The sequence below is a fragment of the Notolabrus celidotus genome, chromosome 5 (genome assembly GCF_009762535.1).
Source record: "Notolabrus celidotus isolate fNotCel1 chromosome 5, fNotCel1.pri, whole genome shotgun sequence".
In the NCBI taxonomy this organism is placed as follows: domain Eukaryota; kingdom Metazoa; phylum Chordata; class Actinopteri; order Labriformes; family Labridae; genus Notolabrus; species Notolabrus celidotus.
Genome location: NC_048276.1, coordinates 12,153,637 through 12,179,427, shown reverse-complemented (window position 1 = coordinate 12,179,427; position 25,791 = coordinate 12,153,637). Strand labels below are relative to the sequence as shown.

General features: G+C 40.8%; 1 protein-coding gene across 5 annotated transcripts in view; it reads left to right on the top strand.

Annotated features, from left to right (window-relative positions):
• The first annotated feature begins 1,296 nt into the window (after window positions 1-1,296).
• Window positions 1,297-25,791, top strand: part of zbtb20 (zinc finger and BTB domain containing 20) — a 40,003-nt gene continuing 15,508 nt past the window's right edge. Inside the window, exons 1-3 of one of the 5 annotated variants that reach the window (XM_034683430.1) lie at window positions 1,297-1,340; window positions 1,590-1,645; window positions 24,445-24,593. The gene's annotated coding sequence lies outside the window, so the exon portion shown is untranslated. Of the gene's footprint in view, window positions 1,341-1,370; window positions 1,502-1,589; window positions 1,646-6,418; window positions 7,201-13,985; window positions 14,080-24,444; window positions 24,594-25,791 lie in introns of those variants that run through there. The other 4 variants (XM_034683429.1, XM_034683428.1, XM_034683427.1 and 1 more) reach the window with 4 other exon arrangements.

Genomic DNA, 25,791 nt, shown 5'->3' with positions numbered 1-25,791 from the left:
ATATCCAGAGAGGAGTAGTGTTTGAATTAACAAGGTGGCAGTTAGGCAAACGAGGGAGGAGCCACAACCAGTGTGACCAATATACTAGAATAAAATGCAGACTTGTCTTTTATTGTGTTACAGTTTTTTACCCAGAAGATGGCGCTCAAAGACGCCAACAATTGCTTCGTTACGCAAAGTATGCTCTAGCAGCAGCACCACATTTCAACAGTTTGACTCCCCCATTAGGTCACAACTGTGCATTTGAAGGAAACAGTTGTGTACTTTTTTTTTTTTAAGTTCTATTTTTGTTTTTTGCCTTTATTGGTAAGGAAGGCTTTAGAGAGACAGGACATGTGGGGAGTAGAGAGTAGGGGAAGACATGCAGTAAATGGTAGAGGCCGGGAGTCGTGCCTGGGACCACTGCGACGAGGGCTATAGCCTCTGTATATGTGGCACACTTAACCCACTAGGCCAACGGCGCCACGAAATGGTGGTATACTTTTATGTGGATAGCTGATTTGACTGAGAAGACTCCTCAATTCAAGACAACAAGGAGTCGTATATACCAGTGCAATTTATATTCCAGATTTTATGGTATATAGGACGGAGCTCAAGTTAGAATAAAACAGATTGTGTGCTTGAATGCAACTGTTGTTTAAAAGCATTGTATCGTGATGTTAATGTTAGATGCATGCTGGATAATAAATTTGAGCTTTTAACGCATCGCTTGTGGTTACAGCATCAAGTGAGAAGTGTTACAGATAATGTAAATTATATTATAGCTTCAAGAGCAGTGTTAGCAGAGAAAAGCAAGTAAAACACCAACACAATGTAGGACTTTTGCTTTACATACGAAACAATAGAGGTCTGGATTTGTGGAGGCACCAGCCATGTGCAGAAAGAGAGCAGTCTTCCTCTTGATGCTCCCATCAGTTGACAGCAGGACAAATGGGAGGACATCACAGTCCAGGCTTCGAATCTTTCTGACACTCCTCCTCTTGCCCATTACCACCTGCCATGACTCTGACTGCCAGCCGCTCACCTGTACGGTCATTCAAGGTCTTGGCCGAGCTTCTGACAGAGCAGTCATTGAAGGATGAATGTCTCTGCCTCCTGGAGAGGAGCAGAATTGCTCAGACACTTTTTTTCCCCCTGGCCAACACCTGGAATTCACACACTCGAAGAAGAAGCCGTGACCAAGTGATGAGCTTCCAGGTCATCCATGAAAGCGTGGTTGTCATGGCGTTTCACTCTCTTTTATGATTTTCATATTGTTGAAAAAAAACACAATGACTCAAACAAGGTCTCCTGCTGACAATGCTCCTGTACTTTTTCTTCATCCAGCTGCAACTTTTGCTGTGAGGTCTATTTAAACTCATGGTTCATGTTGATGATCAAAGTCTAAGTATCAATACAAATTTAGCACATAATTTACCTCTTTTAAGGAATCAAACATGAGGTAGACTTGTCTCAAGTAAAACAAAGTAACTCAAATGACCTGAAGGGACCATAGACTGTGGTACGATTTTAATTGTAATCATGTAACTGTAGTAGTTTTGAACACAAAGGCATAAAGGCGTCACAGTCTAATCTCTGTTTTGATCCAGGGTTTCGGTGCACGTGGCAAGGAGAGGTGAGCTGAGGGAAAATCAGTGGAGACCTGGTATGTTATTCTTATATTTCAGCTACAAGGCTGACACAGACAGGAGCCCTTGTGAGCTGAAGAAGCAGATTAATCATTTATACCACTTGGACCGTGTTCCCGAAAAAAAAAACAGCACCAAGATAACTCATTTATGTTACCTCGACTGTCTCTGAAAGGGACAAGAGCGAGGGAGGCTTTTTGTTGTCTCCATTTGAAAGACGTCAGTGCAGCTCATTCACAGCGGTATCAAAATACTGGGTGCAGATTAATCAAGGAATATTTCAATAAGCTTGATCACACACACACATAAACACACACGCGTCTTTACTGTAAAGTGCTGTGCTGCATGTGTGATCCCTTCAGCTGTACTCAAACATGTAAATCTTATCACACAGCACTGGTTGTGTTTTTTTAAGTAAACAAATGATTTCCTGCTTTACTCGTTCTGTCAGGAGGTTGCAGCACTCCAGTGTAAGGGTACATCAAACCAGCGATGAGCTATACCTGACAAACACAGAACTGATTTTACAGATTCTTCGTCCTCTTCTTTTTTTGTCTTTCTCTCAAATCCTTCACCTCAAATTGCGTCTGACTCAGGGAACAGTTGGTGCTGCTTTTCTGTAAAACACGCCAGCCTCAGTGTTTCTTTCACCTCACACATGTAGCACGACCTGAAAGAGATAAGTACAGTTTTTACAGTTTCTGCAGAGTCTGATAACACCAGGGTAAAAAAAAAAGAGAGAAAGAGAGAGAGAACCGAACCAAAAGCAAGAAAAAAAATTGTCAGCATGTGAAGAGGCCTGTTTTCTGTCACAGCTAGCTCGTGTGTGATCATTTCTTTCAAGTTTCAATGAAACATGTAACACTAATGTTGTCACAGACATGCTGCACAAGCACAAAATAAAGTTATTTTAGGCCCAATAACTGACAAATTAAGACCAAAGACCAAATAGCCCAAAAAAGAGAGAAACACCAACAAAGCAGTTATTGTCTGTACTTGTCAACTACCTGCCTGCAAACAGTTTGAAGATGAGAGGTGAGTAGCTCTGCATCGGAAACTTAATGTTCATTTACAAAATGTTTCCAGCTCTGTGTAGCTTGTTAGCTTTTTTAACTTTAATGGTCATTTATTTTATGTCCCAGAAACATAAAACATCACAAAGCAGGAGACAAAGAAGTTGTCTCTGCTGTTGTTGTTTCTTTAAAGCTGAAACTATGTGAAAGGCAAAGTATGAGGAAGTAGATGGTACTGTTGTAGCAGCTCGCTCGCGTGTTTATATTTGGATGTATTTGACACCGAGTCATCACCAATTAAGTGATAAACTCCGGCTGAGTATCAAGGTGTGTCTCACTTTGTTCACGCCTGGAAAGTCAAGAGGAATTCACAGCTTTGTGCTGTAAAAGGAAAAACGAATCTCTTCTGAATTCCTCGAGGAAGAACAATGATGTGCTGTGTGAAAGTTGTTGGAAGATAGCAGTGAAGTTGCTGGCTGGTTTTACATGCATGGAGAGGTTTGTTTGTGGTGAAGTATGCTAAACACTGAAGAGGATCAGCAGCCATATCACTCTACAGATCTGAGTGTTCTTGTAAAAGTCTGTTTCTTATAAGGCCAAGGTAAAGCTACCTCACATGTGACAGAATACAGAGCTGCCTCAATGAACTCGTGGACTCCATACATAGAGGCTTTTTTTATTTCCAGCAGTCTGAGGTGTTATAAAATCTTTTGTATTACCTCCATTCTTTACCTGTTTTAGCGCTAAAGCTAACACAAGCTTAACATACTTTTTGTGTGTGTGTTCAACACCATCAGGACTAAATTTAGGATGTTCAACAGTTGGAGGGAATTAAAACAATCCTTAGAAAATTTCCTTTGCACGCATTAACATGTGAATAACTATCTCATGATCAGGAAGAACATTTTAATTGTTCTTCAAATCAAATTAAACGTATTCCACCTGCTCGAAACCAGAACGCACATCCAACCTGCACGCATATCCAACCTGCAATGAGCTGTCTAGACTGGCTGCACAATGAATTGTCTGTGAGCCAGAATCTATTGCAACAGAACACAATACAGGAGGACGACACCTGAACTTGGACTGGTAACTTGTACATATCTGGAGAATAACGCTGCAGCTCATTTAGAAGCTTAAACAGCTTAGATGACTTCGAGATCATAGATGGCCTTGTCACGTGTTAACCCTTAACAGGGAGCACACTTGGGTTGTTTTACTCCTTAAGAACTGCGGTTCATACCAACATTATCATCTAATCATATATTAATGTTAAATACTGAACTCCACTTGATTAGAAATGAAGGTAAATCTGAAGCCAAAGCTATATTGTATTAGAACAGCAGAATAATGAATGAATAAACAAAGAAATAAATTAATAAAAGTCAACCCAGAGAAGCCTGACTGCTGCCCTCTGTTGGTGACATTTAGAGCTGACTGACATGACTGGACCTGCCAATTCAAAATAGCATTTCCCTGTTTTATCTCAGAGGCTGTTGCATCTGTGGTGAAAATCCAGTTGACCTGTGAAATATTTATCACACACTTCAAGTAAGATGTCTGACTTTCCCATGTGATGGCATGAGCTGCAAAGCTGGGATTTAAGGTGTGTTAAATCAGAATTTTTAGATTTATTTTAATTTACAGTGACCAGCTTTTCAAAGTGTACATTATAACTTTAAATTAATCAATGAAATAATAATTAGAACTCATCAATAAGGAAAATATACCAATTATAGCTCTGTTCAAATATGCCTCTTAGATTGTGTCAGGTAGCTGGGCACATTTGGTGAATATGTACACAGTAAAAACTTCATTCAGCATCACCTTCAGTTATTTCTTAATACATTTTGGTTTCCTGAAACTAAAAAAAATGAATTAAGTTTGAATTAAAGACTGTTTTGTTTTTGGGATGTCCCTGGAGTGAATTATCCCTTGTTTGTCTGCCTCTCTAGAACCACCACTCATTAAAAAAGTCATACTCTCACGCAAAGTGAGCTTAAAAAATATCACAACATTATTTTTTTAAATGTTGTGTATCTGGAAAAACTGATCACAAACACACATCTTTTGAACTCTGTTTTAACATTTTGAAAATAACACTTTGTGTCACAGTGCCTGTTCACATTCAGCAAGCAATGTTTTACATCAAATTGGAATTTGAATAGAATTATTTATTTTATATATATATATTTTTTGAAATTACAATAGATGTTCTGAGGTAAAAGCTACATAAAACCTTCAATGTCATTTTTTTGTGGATTGCAATTTACAAAAAAAAATATATTTTTTTTTTCATAAGTGTGGCACATTTCAACAAAACGTGTGTTTATTTTGTACGCTATTTTGTGCTTTAGCATTTTAAAAATAAAAGCACGTGTTGCTACAAGCATTGAAAAAATAATGAATTCAACACATTCGGAAACATCACATGTGCTAGGCCTTTTTTTTCGCTTAAAGTACACATCAATAAATTAAGAAAATTTGGATTTTTTTTTCCTCATGGTGGGAAAAAGAAAAAAAACCGTGCTGCCATATGGGGTTAGTACTGAAAAAGATAAAAACCATATAAAGCTCTTAGTGGCAGCTCTGAAACAAAATGTTCCCTGCGTTGAATCCTCCGTGCACGTGCTGCCGGTTTGAGCCACGTTAATCAAGCGAGATGTCTAAAAACGCTGCTCCGGAAGGCGCGCGCGGTACGGATACGCGGGTCAGCTTGGGATCTTCACATGACATAATTCAGATCTGTAATGAATATTAAAAGCACTTTGGAAGCGGGCTTCATTGTTGGATGGTGGAGAGGCGCATTAAGGCCGGTGGCGGTGTTCCTATGGTGTTCCTGGTTAATGTAGGTCAAAGCAGTGACGGAAGGGTGTCCTCCGTTGAACCCGCGGTATTAATCCTCATCGCAGTCCTGCAGATGGCGCGCACAGGCAGCTGAGTGCCCTGGGTCCTCACCACGGAGCTCACACAACAATATCCGTGTGGAGCCTACCCAGCCTGAGAGATGGCGATTGTTTGAAGCGACACCTCTGTCTCCCCTGTACAGCTGTAGAGGGCTGTGAAAGCAAAGTTCAAGAGAGCAGTTTTTTTTTCTTTTTAAAAAGAGCTTTTCACACCCTGTAGGCGCGTGCAGCAGCTCGCGGGGCAGGACGGTTTATCAGACGGGCTGCTCGAGCGTAACCTTAGTTGACCTCTTTGTCAGTCAAAGCCTGTCTTTCAAGATGCAGAGCAGCTTACACTGAACATCCTGCAGCTCCAATACTACACATGAATAATATATTGAAGTATCTATTAGACACTGCCCTCCGCGTGCTTCATTATTCTGAACTACAGACACGCGTGTACGCACACACGCACACCTGTCACTGTCTAGACAGGGAGGGGGCATTAAGGCGGTGGGCGCGGGGGGGATCCCACATGACCCATTACTGCTTTATTCTATGCCAGCCAGAATATATCTCAAGGCGCTGGATAATGACAAAAAAATCAACAACAACAAGAGAAAAAAGCCATCGCTCTACCAAATCTGATTGGCCGGCTGAACCGACACGAATTTTTTTCCCCCGCTCGCTAACTCGAGGTCAGCTCGGGACGTTAAAAAATAAATAAATGAGAAAATAGAAATGCGTAGAAAGTAGAAGACAGGGCAGACAATCTAGCTTGTTGGTGCCGCTGATGATTGACGGCGGCGCTGTCCAATGGGAGAGCGCGGCGCAGCTGGCTCTCTGTACTGGCAGAGGAGGCGTCCAATGCAAAGTTCAGACGCATGATGGACACATAACTGACAATTCCCCCGTCCTTTTGATCCAGAGTGGGGATAAATGTGAGTTCATTCACAATTGTGAAGGCTGATATTTTGAACAGCAGACACTTGAGCCTGCACAGTGATAAAGAAAGATGTGATTTAAATAAAATGTGCGATTTATGGCTAAGATGAACGTTCCTGCTGGGGTGCAACATCACAGTGAGCCTGCTTTAAACCTCATCCTCTCCAGGTTTCGTTACGCACCATGACTGCCTCTTTTTTTCTGAAATTGCTGCGTTGCTGCTCAGGCTGGAGCAAACTTTAACACCTCGAGTAGGAGGAGGAACACTACTACTACAACAACTACTATTACTATAACTCCCACCACTTCCACAGAGCCATAATGGAGCCGGCTTCACCGCCCCACCGTGCGCCCTGCGATTGGGGCACCATAATGTTGACGGATTTCTGATCCAACCCAAGACAGTGCCCGGTTCTTCCAATAGCAGCTTTAAGTGAAAAGGCGTGCCTGCTTGGCCCCCCCTCCACCACCACCACCACCACCCCTCACCACCCCTCAAAGTACTCGATGTATAGTTAAAAAATGGGAGGGCACACTTGAACCGAGCTGCTCTATGAAGGTAGGCTGCAGCGTGTGTTTATTGATGAGATGAAAAGAAGATGGAAGTGAGAAATGAAACAAAGTAAAGGAACATATTAAAAAAATAAAACTGTACGCGCTTCGTCAAGGGAAAATAGGGGGAGCCGTGGAAACGCTGTCGGCCACTTTTTGACAAGCTTCGAAGTGCAGGTAAGAAATTGAGAAAAGTAGGAAAAGGGATGGGTCTTAACTATAATCTGAAACGCTTCTATTACAGGGGAGAAATAAGAGAAATTTCCTGTGGAAGAGGTTAAAACATGCGCGGTGACTTTAGCCTGATATGCATGAAATACCTCTGACTTCCATGTAGTTGTGGCTGGCTTTATCCGCCAAATATTAAGCTCTACATTATCGTAAACTTCATTCTTTCTCAGGCATTGAATAAATGTGACGCCAGCGTACCAGATGAAATGTCCCTCATGTTAGAGGGGCTCAGTTTTTGGCTGCCAGGGGTTTTTGTTGTCCATCTAGTCGGCTACAAAAACGCGCTGCCTGCCCCTGCCATGACGCAAGTTTCCCATCTGTCATTATTCTCAACATGCCCCTTTACCTTTAGCCCTGTACTTTCGGATTTGCCCGTGAGCCGGCCAGGGGACACTTGAGAACAATGCTGTGGTCAAAGTGTGTAACTCACAGGTCTCTCTTTCTCGCAATCAGCGATGCTCGCAGGCTGCTGCTGCTGCTTCACATTTTACACACTGTGAGCCCGGAACAACTGTGGCAGCCGACGTGCGCATTTGGCTTTTAGGTCAGTTATTTGAATCAGAGGAAGCGCTTTTCCCCGTTGAAATTAACCACAACTGTACACTCTTCGTAAAAACAGTGATTTCTCAAATGCGCTTCAGTTTGTAGAACTTGCCGGGAAGATGGTTTCGATATCTGAATTTCACCGTTTGGTTTACAGCAGCGGCTCACACAGCGCTTATCCTCAGACAGATGTCTAGGCTACATTTTTATGAATTAATATCAATACGGCGTGGCATTTCTGAGATGGGTAACATTACGCTCAGGCAGACAGGTTGATATTGTGTGTGAGGGTAAAACAATACAGCAGCTTCAGTTTCTAAAAGAGAAATCAGAACCAGATCCAGTGGGACTCTGCTCTGGATTTTTGGTGCCATGTTTCTCCAAAAATGAATGATCACTTTAAATCGTCGCAATCCGCTTTGAGTCGTAGCTCTCAGTGTGAAAATGTTTTGCGATGTGAGGATGTTTTTTGGCACAGGCTGGCCTAGATATGGGGCCATGCTCTGGTGAAATTAAAGTTGCAAGAGACGCTTCCTACGTGCCTTCTGAGACGTTTTGTTGCAAAATATTCATGGGCAACTCGTGATTCCTTTGCTCTTGTTTATCAGATGGCAGTGCAGATGTGCTTGATTTGTTGGATAAAGTTTAAAAAATACGTAACACGTTCAGCTTTAGCTCAATTAAAAATAAATGGAGCAATGCTTTTCCGAAATTCTCTGAGAGGGCCATGGGGAGTTGAGCCGGAGCAACATGTCAGTCTTGCTCTTTCATTTGTCCCTGCGCGCGTGCATGAGTGTGTGTGACGGTCTGAGAAAGGGACAGAGACAGAGAGCGAGCGTGCATGTGTGTGTGGCAAACAGATGTTGTCCCAAAGCGCTTGGCTTTGTCAGATAAAGAGAGGAATACATCGTGTTCTCGTGGCCAGGAGACGCGCCGCTGGTAGTTTTTTTTTTCTCTACTGAACAGCCCGCTCTGATTAATGGCCACACACTCGCCTGTAGCCTAGAAGTTGTGCGCAGGTATAAAGCTGTGCGTCAACACATTTGTCATGTCAGAGGTTGTAGCTGGTCCGCGAGGAGACACAAACAAGAAGGCCGGTCCGAGGTCTGGCACAGAGGAGGCTGCATGAGAGCGCAGCGCTGCGTCCGGCGCACAAACGGTCTGTGGATGTGCACCTGTGTGTGTGTGTGTGTGTGTGTGTGTGTGTGTGTGTGTGTGTGTGTGTCTGTGTGTGTGTGTGAGAGAGAGAGAGAGTTTATATGTGTAGATTTTCACCACATAAGAGCGTGTTCATCCTTTTACACTTTTGTTGTGATCACTTCCTCCCCTCCTCCGCCTTCATTCAGAGTATGTTTCCACAACGTAAATGCGCTGCGATCCTATAGGCTCGGTTATGTAATTGGCGGCTGCACTGGATGATTTGTTTTCTGAATGGACACATTTGGAGAGCACAGCGCTGAGCGCTGTAGCACAAATGCAACATTTCTCTTTGATTTCTGCTGTGCATGATCATAAATGTGTGCTATGAATTGGAGCATATTGATTGACAGGCTGCATGTGGGTGAGCAAAGTGTAAATGATGTTGTCACAAAGCCTGGATGGAATGCCCTTCATGTGAAAAGAAACTCCACACCAGTTTAATACCTGTATTTTTGGATATTTTATTGTCAGATGAATTGAAGGGTACTTGTCTTGTGTGTGAGTGAGCTCTCAGCACGGCTTGATGTCAAAAACTCTCGTTTTATCAGCACAGAGGTGTACAGGAGCTGCTGAGAGAGAGACAGCCATTATGTGCCATGGGAGTGTTTGTAGTGCAGAGTATCAGGTGCCCAGTTTCATCTCTGTTAATGAGAATTTATATGAATATATTCCACATGTACATTAATATTCACTGTGTTTCAGCCATCGCCATTTGCCTGCTTTCTGTGTCACGGCTAAAACCCACCCATGACTAATGAATATTTAAGAGCATGTCTGCAGACCAAGGAACTCATTATTATATGAAGGAGACCCAGCAGATAAACTGCAGACCTTCTCAGATGAAGGCTGAGGGGGGGAGTGAGGTGTTCACTTAATCCACACTCAGCAATCAATCCCAATTTTCTTTGGCTTCACCATCCTTCACTTGTCCTCTGTAGCTTGCCCCCCTCCTTCACATTCAGTAATTTATTATTGACCACCAAACTGTCATGATGTCTTCCTAGCGTTTAATTTTCAAATGTTTTCCAGCTGGTTTAGTCACTCTTTCTCACATTTCTCCCACTTGATTATTTGGGTAAAAGTGTAAGGATGCCATGCTGTACTAATGTAATGAGTGCTTCTTTGGAAGGGACATGCAACACTGAAAAAAAAACAATCATCTTGTACAGTACATGCACACAGATGGCAGGTCAGTTTTCCAAATAATTTTTTAAGCGCAGCAAAGGCTCTGCTGCCCAAATAGGCAAGATAGAGAGATCTCTGTGAAGCCTCCGCAATGCCACGTTTCTGGTTGTTGTTATTCCCACACCATCCTGCCATCTTCACCAGGCTTTTACCAGGTCATCCTGGTGGCCTATAACCTACATTATTAAATTTATAAATATATCTTCATTATGTTGCTTCAACAGAACTCTGTTGAAAAGATTTTTTGAGCTTTTGTGGTTTATTGGACAGCACAGTGTAGCGAGAAGGACGGGAGAACTTGGAGAGAGCCTGTGATATCAGTCTGAACAACGCACTGCTACTTAAATCTCATATTTTTTATCATTGAGGGAGATTTTTTTTAATTTGTTGTGTTAAGTAAACGTGAAAATTCAAATGTGGTTGCAAATTGAAGCATGCACATGGAGTACAGAAGTGCATTAATATATAAATCTCAGCATGCAGCACTTGTGGATCCTCCCTAGAGGAGTCAAATAAGATTTTGTCATTTTTAATTCCATGCAGGATATTTTTACAATAGTTAGTCCAACAACTGTAGAAATATGCACTTGAGTCCGTCCTGGCACTTTTTCTACCCCAGTTGAACATATTTGGCAGCCATTTTGGGAGTGCAGTAGAGATCCATCGATATAACGAGCCACTTTGTGGATTGCATCCAGAATGTCACACTGCTTGTTAACTGCTTGGCCTTTTTGTCTCACACGCTGTTTATACTTTCCCCTCTTTTCCTCTCTTTATATATTTATATGTTTCTTCTTTTTTATTTTTTTGGGTTCCTGTATTTACTAGTTTATTCCCTCATGGAATATAAAACTAATCTTTGATGTGACTTCCAACTGAGACAGTTTCGTGGTGCACATGTTGAACTTAATGGTAAGTCTGATAATTAACAACAAAATGGCCTCTAAGCCTTTAATAGACTTTGAGCTTAAACGTTGGGTTTTGTGAAGGAAGACGCACAAAGTTTCTCACCTGATTTATTGCATTAACTGCTGTTTTACAGCAATTGCACATTTATACTGCTTTTGAGTCCTCAGTTACCATGGTAACCTTAAAAATCGACCCCCTAAATCTTTGCAGGAGTGTCACTTTATTAAAAATTAAACCTGTTTTACTTACAGTCATATCTACTTTTTATTATAAAAATAATGTAATGGATGACTTGTTGCCACCTTGCTGCTTTGTTAGCCTACTCTGTTTTTTTTTTGCAAAAAGAAATAATTGGCAGGCTAGCTGCCTCCTGGCTAACTGGCTTGCGTCCTTCTTCCCACAAAGCACCTTCTTCACACATAACATGCTTCTCTTCACATGTTGTATTATTATTTTTTTAATTCTTGAAAATACTAATAACACAGTTGTGAGACCTTTTTAAGAATACGTACTTTGTAATTACGGAGAATTTCCCCTTTAGCTGCTTATTCAACATATAAATGCTGTCGTGATGAGTTCTGGTGATTTCCTTCCAGCTATAAGACAAGCATGGAAAATAATATGCCTCGTGTAAGGGGAGGAAAAATGTGGCCCGTTTATTAAAGAGCTGATCATTTAGCCAGTTATGAAAAAAAATGGTTGAATGTTGCAACCAGTCAGATGAATATTCTGCATCCGTAATGCTTAACAAAGACTTCCACAACAGCTTTTCTTCTCATTTGTGCAGACTGGCTCAATTTTTCAATTCATCGAGCAGGAATTTTTTAAATACTCCCCTCTATTTCACTAAATTGGCATCAGAATACAACAGCCTGGTCATGAAGTATGACTTTTATTAAACTGAATTTTTTGCTCAAACTTTTTTGAGACATGGAAAGCGACTAAGTGAAAACTTTAAAGCATGTTTTCAGCTTTCAGAGGACTTTTGTTTTGGAATCTCCCTCCCTGCAAGTATCACAGGAATGCGTAATGAAAGCACACATTGAGACTGAATAAGTATTTGTGAATGTGCCATGCTGTTGTCACGATGCTTGTGTTACAATGAAAAACGTATCACCATCTTTAAAAAGAGATAATTTATTAGTTCTCAGAGAGCTTCGTTATAAAGACTGACGAGGAATTTACCAGCATATATAATTTAACACTATTAAAATATAAACAGATCACCAATATGGGCAGGAACCAGCCTGTTGTGTGTGTGTTTACGCACAAACACGGATTGATTGACTCTTGCACTTTGTCTTTATTATTCTATTTAAAGCATTTTATCTTTATCATGATCTCTTCTGATGAAATAGCCACGTCCGTTAAATTAAACTGTGTTGTTTTAAATGTTTGATCCGTGTGTGCTGTCGTAATTACAGCACAAACACTGTTTCAATGAGCTTTTCTTGAATGGCTCACACACTCTTATGTGTATTTCTTTATATTTAAACCACTTTTTATGAAGCTTTCAATTTGATGTTGCTCTTTGAGAAACTTTAAGACTCAGATATTGTGTAACAACTGACCCAGAGCTACTTTTACACTGAGCACTCCAAGTTTTCACGAGTAAAAGTTGCAGTCAAAAGTGCAACTTGGTGAAGTTAAGTATCCTGGAGCCCTATATTTTGTCTTCAAATACACTGAGAAGCATTTAAACTGAATTTGTATCCTCCTCTAAACACACACGGCAGGCCCAGGCATTCAACTGATGTGAAAAATGTATCCTGGATTCTAATAGCGAAGTTGTATGTTTGCCAAGGTGCATGTGTGTCCTCAGTTCACCCTGCCGCTCATATGGTTTTCTACAAGTCATGGTGAGATCACTGCCTCTCGCTGAAGGGGGAAACTATCTAAAGAGGGTTTAAGAAAATCAAAATAAACTAACACAGTGTTCTGTAACTTTTGAAACTCTTTAACAGAGAATGAGTGCTGTGTTTTCTCTGCTTCTACCCTGGCTTCAGGAAGAGTTTTTAAGCCTCCTGCCAGTAAACAGCACTCACAGCAGCCAAAATGTTAGGCCTGTGCACAGTCTTACTCAAGGTACATTGGTATGCACTGAGCTAAGAGTAAACTTAGAGGGAATTATTTACACAATAGTATTTTTGTCGTGGTTTCATCACAAAATGAATGTCGTTTGAACCTTGAAGTTTTTCGAAAGAATCTCAAACTTTATTTTTATTTCCCTTTGACTCACTTGTTTTTCTGAAAATCATCTTCTGGAAATAACTGTCAGACATTTTAGTGTTCTGAAAGTAATTCTTCTTCAAAGAATTTCTCTTTTTAAATTTTCATTTTTATTCTGAAAATGAAAGGAATATTTGCTCTGAAACTGTCGACATTGTTTATTGCCCTGCAAATGACCTTGATAAAGACAGATTTCAAAATAGACTCCTTCAAGACGCTGAAAATCATTATTAATTTGCCGAACAGCTCGTGGTTTTATCAGCAAGGAAATGAGTGTTTTATCTTCTTGGGGGGGCGGATTTACGACAGTTGGTCCACTTGACGATGAAAAAGCACGCGTAACCTGTTCAACTGCAAACAAATTCTCACTTTTATCAAAGTAGCTGAGCTCGTTTGACAGTAAGGATGACATTTATTGGTGATGAATTAAAAAACGCACCAACTCCTGTTCACAACACCTGCGTTACATTCTCAGAAAAGATCCCCTCTTACGTATTTAAGAACTTATAATAAAACACCTCAGGTCACTTTCCCTTAAGCAACGTTATCTCCTTCATGATTTCTATGAACAGGCGACATACTATGAATGCGTTTCAGACAAAGTTTCACTGGCTGGTGTCTTGACATTCATTCATTCTGTCAATATTTTCTTTTTACTCCGGTTCAGGGTCAGTTCAGCGTATGCCAACATGCGTTGGAAGAAAGGCAGGGCACCACCCTTGGCAGGTCACACAGGCAAACAAAGACACACTCACACAGGTAACAGGAGCTAGTCATTACAGGCATAATAATCCATTTGTTTATAATAAAACATGGTGTTGCACAAAGATGAGTGAAAGATCTGAATTCAGAAGCACAATCCTTCCTCTTTCTCTCAATCTGTGTGTGTGTGTGTGTCTGTAAAACGGGTTGGAAGTAACACATTTGTTGCCGGCCCTGCTGAAAATACATGTGGCATGATTTTTATAGTAATGTTACCAGAAACAGCTGAGGAGATTAGGTTTCAATCTAGGGCTTATGAGCTATAGATTATTGCCATCAAAGAAAGGAACTCTGCTACATTCAAACCAACCACACTGACCAGCAATTCATGTGCATTAGCAAAAGGCTAAAAGGCCAGATGATTACAAACAGAGCTGATAGCTGGTCAGGATATTCTGCTGCTTTGTGGTGTGAGCTGATTCTCTCGTAACTCTTCTGTCAAAGAGGACAACCTTAACTAAAGGCTTAAATCATAGAGCAGTTAGTCACATTTCAGACTTTGAAAAACACATTTTTAATGGTTGAAACTGTATATGCATAGAATGTGGTCAGTAATAACATATTTTCATGTGTAAGCTTCTTCCAACATGCTATGAAACTAGTCTGACCACACAAACTGGTTGCTGCAGCATAGCTTCTACCTGCAGTCACTCCTGAGAATAGCCGGTAATAAAAAGAGGTTGTTCTTGTATTAAAATTATATTCCAAAAAAGCTTTGATGGTTTTTAAAATGTGTGTTTTAGTTTTGGCACTACTTGAAGCTTGCATGTGCTACCTTTTTTATGATGTGGATTTTAGACATTTGACTGACAAGGTATTTATGAAGTGTCTCATGTGAGGCTTCAAGCTGGGGCACAAAGGAAAAGGACTGAATTCAATTGAGGGACATACGAGAAGTTCATATTAATTAGCAGTTCATATTAGGAGATATCATCAACACATGTGACACGGTCAGTTACAAGCATATCTGTTTACACCAAACAACCAAAATATGATACGACATTTATATACTGATTGCTGTGAACAAATTAAATACAAAAAATAGTTCAAATGAAAAATAGGAAAAGCACACTTTGTTAGATTTTTTTTGTATAATTATATATTTTATAAAAATAAAGATATATATTTAAAAAAATATATATTTTACCTTTTTCTTCTTGTTGAGATGCAGAAATGTATTTTACAAAGGAGTCCAGGCAAAGACATCAGCACAGATAGTTTCACCCAAAACACAAACAACAGACAGTAACAACAGTAATTACAACAATTAGTTAATAAGCAGCGTTCATCATGGAAACATGTGCACACACTGGTCAGATGATCCTCAAGCCTTTTTAATATGTTTGTTAAAAAGGCTTGAAGACTTGAAGGTCAGCCTGTATGAAGGATGATGTGTTATCATCAGAAATACTTTATTTAACAGAAATACTTTATTTATCCCGGGGGAAATTCAGTCATTAAAGTTGCACCTATACACAATAAGTAAGAATATCAAATAAAATTAATAGAAGAAAGTAATCAATAATATATAAATACAAATACAATGAAAATAATGGTAAACATATGTACAGACGACAAAATAAGCTACGGGATAAGTCCCCAGAGATCAGGAAGAGGGCACTCTGGTAATTTTCATGTAATAGTCAATAAGTGAATAGATATATTGATCTGTATCAGGGTATTGTTACACCTTACACTTTCTTAGTTTCTATAGATGTCTTGTAAGCATGTGTCACAGTGTATGACAAACTTCATACCAGCAGGGTCAGAGGTCAGTCTCCACCTTCAGTCATCTCACTGCTCTAAAGAAGCTACAGGCCCATACTGTGTGTCTCCATTGCTTCACATTAAACACAGTACTTGTCCTTGTCCATACTGAAGTCACTTAATCCAGCTCCCTCACACAGCCTTTAGGTCACATTATGAGGATGTCAGATAGTGTCATGCTTCACACACATTAGCACACACAGAGAAAAGATACAGATGATTAAAGCCTCACGATGATCACTCAGAGACTCTGAGATGTCCACTTACTTGAACATGTGACAATATCTTTACCCAGAATCCCCCTTTAAACACAACCAATATCAATATCAACATAATGATTGTAACTTTTTAATTTCCTTCTCTTTTTTTGCTGGTGGGGAAGAAGCAGAACACTTCTTTCCTCCACAGATATATCTCTGAGGATCAGTGTGTGTCTTGCAGTATTCTTTGGATATATTTGGTAGTTTAGTAAAATGACTCCAGCTGTTATAAACGGCCCATGTTAGTTGATCCGCTCTATAGATTACTGACCTCATTGTTGTTTCTGAAGGCCTTTATTTCAGGAGACTGTATGTGCACCTTCACTGTACACTGAACACATTTCAATCAGCTCACATTTCCAAATATCTGGATTCTTTTTTTTTTTTTGGTCTCCACGAGAATGTCATTGACACAATCTTAGATGAGTGAAAACCTGAAGTTCTTTTTTTGGCCTTTCTCTCCTTTCTTGTGAAATTCTGTGCTCGGCTTGCTTAACAGGTTTTGTCTTGCAACACAGCATTGTATGGATGAAGTTTCCTCATGTGAGATTGTAACCCCCCCCCCCCCTCTCTCTCTCTGTTGGATTAACAAAAAGCTTACCTTTGTGCGTGCATTCAATTTCAAACTGCTCTGTGTGTTAGTGTGTGTTTGTGCCATTATATCTTAACTGGGAGAGCTCAGCTAGCCAGTGGACATGAGGTGCTAACACTTTTGGAAAGGGTGTATAGGGCGCACTGTGGTCGGCAGTGTTTCAGTGTGTCAGCGTTACACTTTTAGAAGGGTCATATGTCAAATGAGCTGATGAGACATATATAATCTGTATTTACTACACAACAGTCTGCCAAACTATAAATACACTTAAAAGTGCTAACAACCATAAGGCTGAAAATAAACTGAATAATTTTATGAAGTCACCAGGATTCAATATCTGCCTCCATAATGAGCTTAACGCGTATTTAAAGACACCCTACATTGAAGATATTGTTAGTTTACCTGAGTGACGACTCAGTTTTATCTCCCCTCTGATTGCATGTATGTGTGTTGTTGTTGCCGTAGCTACAAGCTGAAGAAATCTGTGACATCATTAAACCTTTCCTTCTGTTCGGTTAACAAGAAGCACATTAACACTTTTGCAGCACGTCATTTTCGCACACTCACAAACCCTTTTAGGAGGGGAGGTGTTGAGCCTTCCAGGTAGAAGGAGAGTAGAGTAGAGAGAGGGACTACCTTTGCTGACCCTTGGAGCGCAGAGCAGCTCAGGAGAAAGTGCAGAAATGTGCTGGACTGCTTAAATCAGCCTCGTGCATTAGTGAAAGTTCAGCTCTGTGCTAGTGGATGTCCTCGTGCAGCTGCTGGTGAAACACATGGTGCACGGTGCATCTGAGGCCGCTCTCAATGATGGGTGTGAGAAAATCATACACTATCTAACATCCAGATATGATGATTTCTGATGTGCATCTGTCCTAAAACACCACACATTACATGCAAAGATTTTTTTATTAATAAGCTGACCATATCGTTTGCTCAGATTGTCACATATAGTGCTAAGATGTTGGATGCTGGACTGTGATAATAATATAAAGTTACACTTTCCTCACATTAGATTTATGATGGCTTCATTTTTCTTTGAAATGTTATAATTTTCGTTGAACACCACAATTAATTGAATCACACCCACTGTAACATGAACCATATCTCTAGATTGTTGCACATACACAGCAATGATCCTAAATAACATGATTTCATGTATGGTCAGTGCCCAGATTTTCATTGCTTATAATGTGTAAGACATGATGAACATGATATAAAATTCAAAAGCTGAATATAGAAACACCAACTGTGAAATGTAGCATTTACTTACCTTTGATTCCTGTCATCACCATCTGATTAACACATAACTTTCAAGAGTATGACAACCACCTACCAATAATTAACCTATTTTAGGCCCTTTGCTGTTCTGAATATATGTGTGTATGTTTGTGTGTGTGTCTGAGAGAAAGAGAGAGTATCTGTCTACAGCTCTATAAGTGTCAGCCTTACATAAGGCTTATGTGAACACTTGTTTCCTGAGCTGCTTCTAAATACTATACGTGTGTGGCTTCCCTCTGTTTGGTCTCTCTAGTGACAAACATAGTATCACCTAACCTAAACATATTCAGAGGCTCTGCTGTTCTTCACAGTAATAAGACCTACGTGCTTTTAGCAGAGGTCCCACACTATCGTCTCATAACTCAGCACAAAGCATCTTTGTTCTGCTTTATCTCCCAAGGACATAAAATCAGGAGACACTTTGTTTTCTGCCAGAGATATAAAGGTGCTGCAGCCCCTCTATACCACACAGTCCACTTGTTGAGATTATGCCTGCTTGTTTCTGAACACCGTCCAGACACACAGACATACAAGTGTGTTTTATATTGTGCCAAACAGAATCAATTATCCGGCTCTTTATCATGATACACTGCTAATAGACAGAGCAGTCCTATGCGAGCATCTATGTAGGTTCATGAAGATCTCTTAATAGCCCGCCAGGTCGATTTTTGGAGAGGAGAAATGTCCTCGACATGTGTAGTATCTGTGAAGAGGCAGTTGCTGTGGACACTTGTGCCTAAATGATCTCTCTTGAATTTAGCATTATCTGCTTCGGGGGTTAGAGGTGATTTTGGAGACTGTCACATGAGTAGTCAGATGGTTCTTTTCGGTCAAATGCTCATTAACAAAAAACACAGCCATTTGCCAAAACTCAGACTTTTCTTGAAAGCGCCCCATCCATTTGCCAAAGTGAGATACTGGCTTTATAAATTAATGGCCGCAAGCCCACAATGGCTGTTTGTGTTTTGCCCTCTGTGCTCTATGTGGTTTTTTTTGGAAACTTCATAAAATACAGTGTGATAGCACCAATCTATGACTGTTTGTTTGGACTTTGCCTGAAAAAAAGTCTATAAGAAGTAGCTTATCCTCCCATCTGTAAAAGGACAAAGAGTCTGCTCAGGATAACGGGTGGTGGTGGCGGTGGTGGGTGTGTTTTTGACAGAAAATGACGAAGTTGAACAAGCTGTCCTGTCAAAAAAAAAGACTTTGAACTGTCCTTTACTTGTGTAATGGTATTGTAGTGTGTGCTGTTATTTGTTTGCTTGAGGAATTTATTTGAAAGCCGCACATCCTGTCACATTGGAATAGCTTTCTGTTGGACTGAGTGTCTTATCACGTCGATCTGCTGTGATATCTTAGACGTTTCAGAGGCAGAGAAACTAAACACGAACGCTTAGATTAGATTTAGGAGACTTTAAAGGTTAATAAAAAGTCCCAGCTGCTCTGTGAGGCAAAGAAATTCATGAACATTGCACAGCTATTTAAGTAATCTCAATCAAAAGGAGGCCGAAACATGGCACAGGTTATCTTTATTACCTCACCAAGCTTTGACCAAGTGTGAGAGCATTCACAGCAGAAAAAAAGGGTGTTTTTGTGAATTAAAGAAACACTTTTCTCAGTGTTTGCACAATTTTCAACAGTCTCTTGTGGGGAGCTTGAGATCGAAGCTGTAGATGTGAAGGAAGAATCACCAGTCCCACGTCTGTGCTGTAGGTGAAGAGCCGGTTCAAAGTTCAGGGAGACGTTTCACGTCGTCATTGTCGGTAACACACTTGGATCAAACGTAGTTCGTCGTCGTCGTTGCATCTATCAGACCCATTCGTGGAAGATTTCTTTGGTGATGTTATGTTACACCGTACATTTTCAGTGTAGGGAGAAGGAAAAAAAATTGGGAAAAAAAACGTTGTGTGAAAATCTTGGCACAACTTGTCAACAGCCTACGTTTGCTTGTTGATGATTTTCAGGGACTGCCATAAAGACAAATCAATTAAATCTTGAGTCTGCGAGGTGTTTTCTGCCGCTTGTTTGGAAGTGTGTGAGATTTAGGTGCATTTGTTAGCACACCTGTTAACTGCTGCACGACGTTATAGACGAACACTCGAATGTGATAACAGATCAGTGCTTTAAATTACTCCGATTGAAATCATGCTACACAGTACTGCTGTGCAAAGAGGAATAAAATGTTAATTCTTAATTGCGCGGAACGAAGAAAAGCAGGACAAAACAGCGTCAGATGAGGTTTAATTGAATATTTTCCTTTTTTCAGTAAACTTTGAGATGTTGACTGTGCGTGTGTGCGTGTGTGTGTGCTATTTTGTCAGAGGAGTGAAATGAAACACACCCTCAGTTATCACACATCAGATCAACACTTGATTTACGCTTGAAACTCCCCAGTGTGCTCGCCTCACATTTACATTGTGTACTAAATTACATTAGATCCCATATCCAAACCATACTATTAAAGCATCATTTCTGCTAGTTTATATGCTAATGTGTTTGCTTCTAAAGGGATGATTGAAATTAATAATTACAATGTCGGACAGTGATTGTTAAAGCTTTCAAACAAACTCATAAATTACTATTAATTAGGTGTAACAAAAAAAAAACACTTGATAAGTGCAAATGTGGAGCGGATTCATGGAGAGATGCTGTATGCGCATGCATGGACAAGCTTTTCACCGTGCCCTGTGGCCCTTTTGTCCCCACATTTAAATGTACCAGGGGCCTTGAATGTATGCTTGTAGTGTGTGTGCTGTAAGCATTATTTGCATATTCAATATGTATATTATTCACATGGCTGATACTGCTCCTTTCATAAGCACGCCTCTTATGTCTGCTCTCAACCCCCTCCCCCATCCTCACCATTTTACCCCCCTTGATTAACTAATGTCCAATTCGATGCAGCGTATTTCATCGGCCTTGTCACCTAATATAGGCGGCTGATTAACCTGGAGTCTGGCTGGTGAAGTTGCAACCCTCCTCTCGTCTCCCTCTGTCTTAATTTTTTTTTGCCCCCCCTTTTACTCCTCCTACTCCTCCTCCTTTCCCCCCCACCCCCCCACCCTCCTACCCCTCCTACCCCTCCTCAGTCTTTGTTGTGGCGGCAGCAGCAGCAGAGCATGCATTGCATTGGCGGTCTGGAGCATTGTGTCTGATTTCCAGCAGACAAACTGACCTCTGGGGATTTATTGACAGCAAACTCCACAGAGGCAGACACAGAGCTGGGAGCATGGAGGGAGGCAGCCGGAGAGAGGGGCGGGGGAGGTGCTGGGGAAGGTTTGTAAGGAGGGAAGGAGGGAGGGAGGAAAAGGGAGATGGAGGGGGGAAGAGGGGGGTTACAGACACACAGACAGTAGTGAGACAGACAGATTGAAGAAAAGACAAGGAGAGAGTTTGATGAAACAGGAAACAGGTAGAGATGCAGAAAGAAAGAGATCAATACCAGGAGGAAAAATACACACCCCGAGTTTGGTTTAATTCAGAAAATTTCTTTCTTTTTTTTTTTTTTTTTCGGTGGAGCGTTTGGAAGCGAAAGAAAATGGCCGCCTCCTACAAGGATCTAATTAATTTTGAAGGATCATCAGCCCCTTTAGTCCAAGGCAGGGTACAGGAGGGAGGGAGGGGAGGGAGGGAGGGAGACAGACCCCTGGGCTGATTAGAATTCACTGCAGGTAGGCACTGGCTGCTGCTCACCCACTGTGTCACGGCTAAAATGGAATCACTGTTGTGAGTGGCAGTCTGGGCAACTGAAGCCTGCTTCCCTTGGCCTGCTCCTTTGTTGCCAGCATTCACCTCACTTTACCCCTCGGGCAGGTGGATTTACATGTCTGGATGGGCAAGGGGGAAGACAGAGAGGGAACATATATGTGCTGTCTAAAAAAAGGCCCATGGCATCAGAATATAGTAACATCTTAAGCTAGAAAAAAAAAGGCCAAATACTTGCCACGGAAATGGATTCAAGCATTTTGGCACATGGGCGAGTGCAGTATGTTGAAGAAGAGGCTCCTAAATTATGACTTTATTTGTTTTCTCTTCGACTTTCACTAGAAACTGTTGCTGAATTATTTCAGGAACAGTCTGAAGCATTCAGAAACACAGTAGGGTTAATAGTTCTGGTTGGATGTAGTTTTTAGGTTACAGAACAAGGCTCATGTTTGACTTATATTGAGGCTTATAGTAAAGAGTCTGATTGGCCTATTTTTAGGGAAGTGTAAAAGAGCTGCCAAGTTTATAGAAAAGGGTTGAAGACTGATTTTTTAGATTTAGGATTCTCTCTACCAAATTTTTCCACCGTCGCCAGGACTGAAGAACGAACCAGTGTGTGCGTGCGTTAGTGCCAAAGAATGATCCGCCTCAGTATCGAGTGATCACCCTCTCTGCTGCTAAACACGTTATTACTTGTCTTTATCAAATCGCCAAATTTGTTGGTTGACGAGGGCATTTCAAGAGAGCGAGCACGTGCTCCCTGCTCGCTGTACTTCTCAAAGTGGGGCTTGTGGACGCAGAGCTCTGTGCCACATTTCCCTGATTACAATTTAACCCCTCGACTCTGCTTCTCTCGCAGATATTCTGCCTCTCCGCTCTAAATTATACACACAATATTTTTAGAGGCATATTTACGGTCTAATATTTATCGTTTTCCACGGACCAGCAGATGGTCCTTCTTCTTCCATCAGAGTCTGTGGAAAAAAAAGAAAGAGGTCACATGCTTAAAATCATATTGTTTCCATCTGTAGATTTTTACCTCCGTGTCTCAAACCAGGAGGTGTGTTCTGTGAGCACACTTGAGATTTGTGAAAGAATGACACGTGTCAACATTCACCTGCAGGTCTGGTCAAATCCAAGCTCCGTTCAGGAACACACAGTTGTACTGGTTTGCACAGAGAGCTCTGGGTGTGCGTGTTGGAGTCAGCGTGACAGCTACTGAACATTTTAATTCATAAAAAATGTGAGAGTGCCACATTACACTTGTAATTATGATCCATATTCAGCTTGATATTTGAAGTCTTCTGAGTCTTTCACTTTGAGCTCTAATGGTTAAAGATTTCAGGGGACTTTGGCCTCTGTGGGATTAATAGGAAAGACACTGTAAGGGCATTTTGCGTTGCTTCAATACAGTTTTCTCCTCATGTCTGACCTGAAATGTTACCATTAGAATCAGCGTTAGATAAAGTAGACCTCCTCATCATTTTGTTTTCGTTCTGAATGTCAGACTTTGCCATACTAATGTGTAAGTTCTGTATAAGGCCTCTCGTGGCAGGCTTTCCTAGCGTCATCAAAGCAGCTCATCACATGCCTCACGTTGTTGAATGCCTTTCTTGTGTTTTTCAATGAAAGCCTTGTGTGTTTAAAATTTTACTCTTTTCTATTATTACAACTTCTACTGTCTGCTACCATCTGTGTTGGATATGGTTTTGTTTGATTGGTGCATTTAAAAATAAAAAAACAAAAAATACACACGCACACACACACACACACACAAACACACACACACACACTCAGTGAGGAATGTGACTGACACATCTTCAAAATTCTGCGTACATTTAAGAGGACTCTTGATTGTCTTTCTTTGGAAGGGTGTGGTTTTGTTGTTCACCAGCTTAGATAACTGCTGAGAGAGAAACTGCCTCTAATACCAACATTTCTCTCATTCTTGATTTGTAATCGGTGGTCATGTGTACACAGGGACGTCCATTTGTCATGCTTTGAAAACTGTTAAACACATCTGTTGCTGCGTGTCGGTGGAAGATATTTTTGTTGACTGTGGCTCAGGGTCCATTAAGGGAGTGGCGATACAGAAGGGGCAGTAAGTGGAATTGTAGTGGCATTTTCCGTATAAACAAAGGGAACAACAACAGGATTTGTCTTTGTGGCATTCGTTCAACACATTTGCAAATGAGGGCCGCACCACACTGAGTTCTCAATGATCTCCTTAGCCATACGTCCTGAAGCACACACACACTGTCCCGCTCTTTTACTTTAACGAAAACATCAATCTATTACAAACCGTCTGTTTTGGTGCATCAGACAGTTAGCAGTTCCACCCACGCCTTTTACTACAAGTTCCCTTATCTCTGGAGTCCTGCAGGAAACTTTCGTCAGACACGAGGTGAAGAGTCAATGATCGATTCCTAATAAAGAGCGTGTATCGTTGCGTTCCAGGTGCGACTATTGCTGACAAAACTGTCACTAATAGATGATTTGTTGGCTGCTAGAGCCTGTCACTTGTAGCTGCCTCGCCCTCTCGGCAGGTTCCACATCAGAGGCAGGTTTGTGAGAAAAGTAAGTCAGCTGGTACCCTCGCGCTGTCAGGTATCTGACACAAAGCAACAGAGTGTGAGACAAGCAGCTTCCATAAAGAAAAAACAGCAACAGTGTTGAATGTTTTTTTTTTAAATGCAGACATTAAGATTTCGTCTTTGTCCCCCCCCCCCCCCCCCCCCCCCCCTCCTGCAAACACTGAAGCAGAGCAGCACATGATTTGGACAGAGAGGACTGACAGCCTTGCCTAGCACCCGGCCTCTGATCAGCCATCTCCACCAGCAAACTGAAGCTTGACCCGCACTTCATCACCAGCCACACAAGCATCTTTTGGAACAAAACGTCATCTAACTGTGAGTACTGTACAGCTTGAAAAGCTGGAAATAACACTCTGTGCTAACAGTATTCCTGTGCTTCATTTTAGCATAATCCTACTTTACAAATCTGTAACTATAAGGAGGTTTTATTTTCTGTGTTACTGCTCAGTTAATTTAAATAAAGTGTGACACAGTTTTCAAAATTCTAAAGCATTTTCCACTTTTTGAATGAGAAGTAAAGTTGCACGTTTAATGTTGTATTCCAGCACCAAAATGTTTTCATAAATATATTTAGCCATTGTCAGATATGGTGGAGCACATTCTTGTATTTTCTCTGAGATTTGTTCTGTTACTGGAATCAAAATAAGGACTCTAAAGTGCTGTGATTAATAATAATCAAATAAGCTCAACAGCTTTCCTTAAATTATTCTCAAGATGGTTTAAATTTAAAAGAAATTACTTCTACAGTAATTATGAAAACCCTCAATTTGCATAATTCTTACACTAACCACCCATCTATTTTGTATGTAGATTTGAATATCTTTTAATGCCGAACTTGGAAGAAAAGCAGACAAAGTAATCTTACCAACTGATCAGCCGGGTCACATCCAATCCAAGGATAGTTAGGAAGCGCCATCAAAGTGAACACATGGCTAACAAAAGAGGCCTGTTGTCCTCCAAGCCCAGTGCACCACCTACTGGTGGGTGGAGGAACTTCAGAAGAGCATGGTGTAAGAGGGGGAACTTGTACAGTAATAATTAGGAGGGAACCATTTTAATTGTCTTTCACCACGGCAATGTGTGTGGAGTTTTTAAAACAGGATCAGGAGACGAGTTTAGCTCCAACATTGAAATGAGTTGATTCTCTTCCAAACAATTTGAGACTGGGCAGAAGAAAATAATAAAAAAGAATTAATATATTTGTATTCTTGTTTTTAGAGTCCTCTAATTGAGTCTCTTAGGTCTGTCTAATACGCATCACTCTTACTTACCATGTATTTAGGTTGATTGTTGTGCTGGGACACAGTTCTGTTTTCTAATATAAGAGGGAAGACAATTTCCTTGCATTCAAGAGATCTTTTTGTGATGTGGTGTTCATAACTCGTTATTAAATTGGAATTCACAGTTTCATTACTTCCAATATATAACTAATGCTGTTCACCAGCAAATGAGTGATTTTGTATTTCTATGTTGAAGGAAATCTTTACCCGAAACAATGTTTTCATGAAATAAC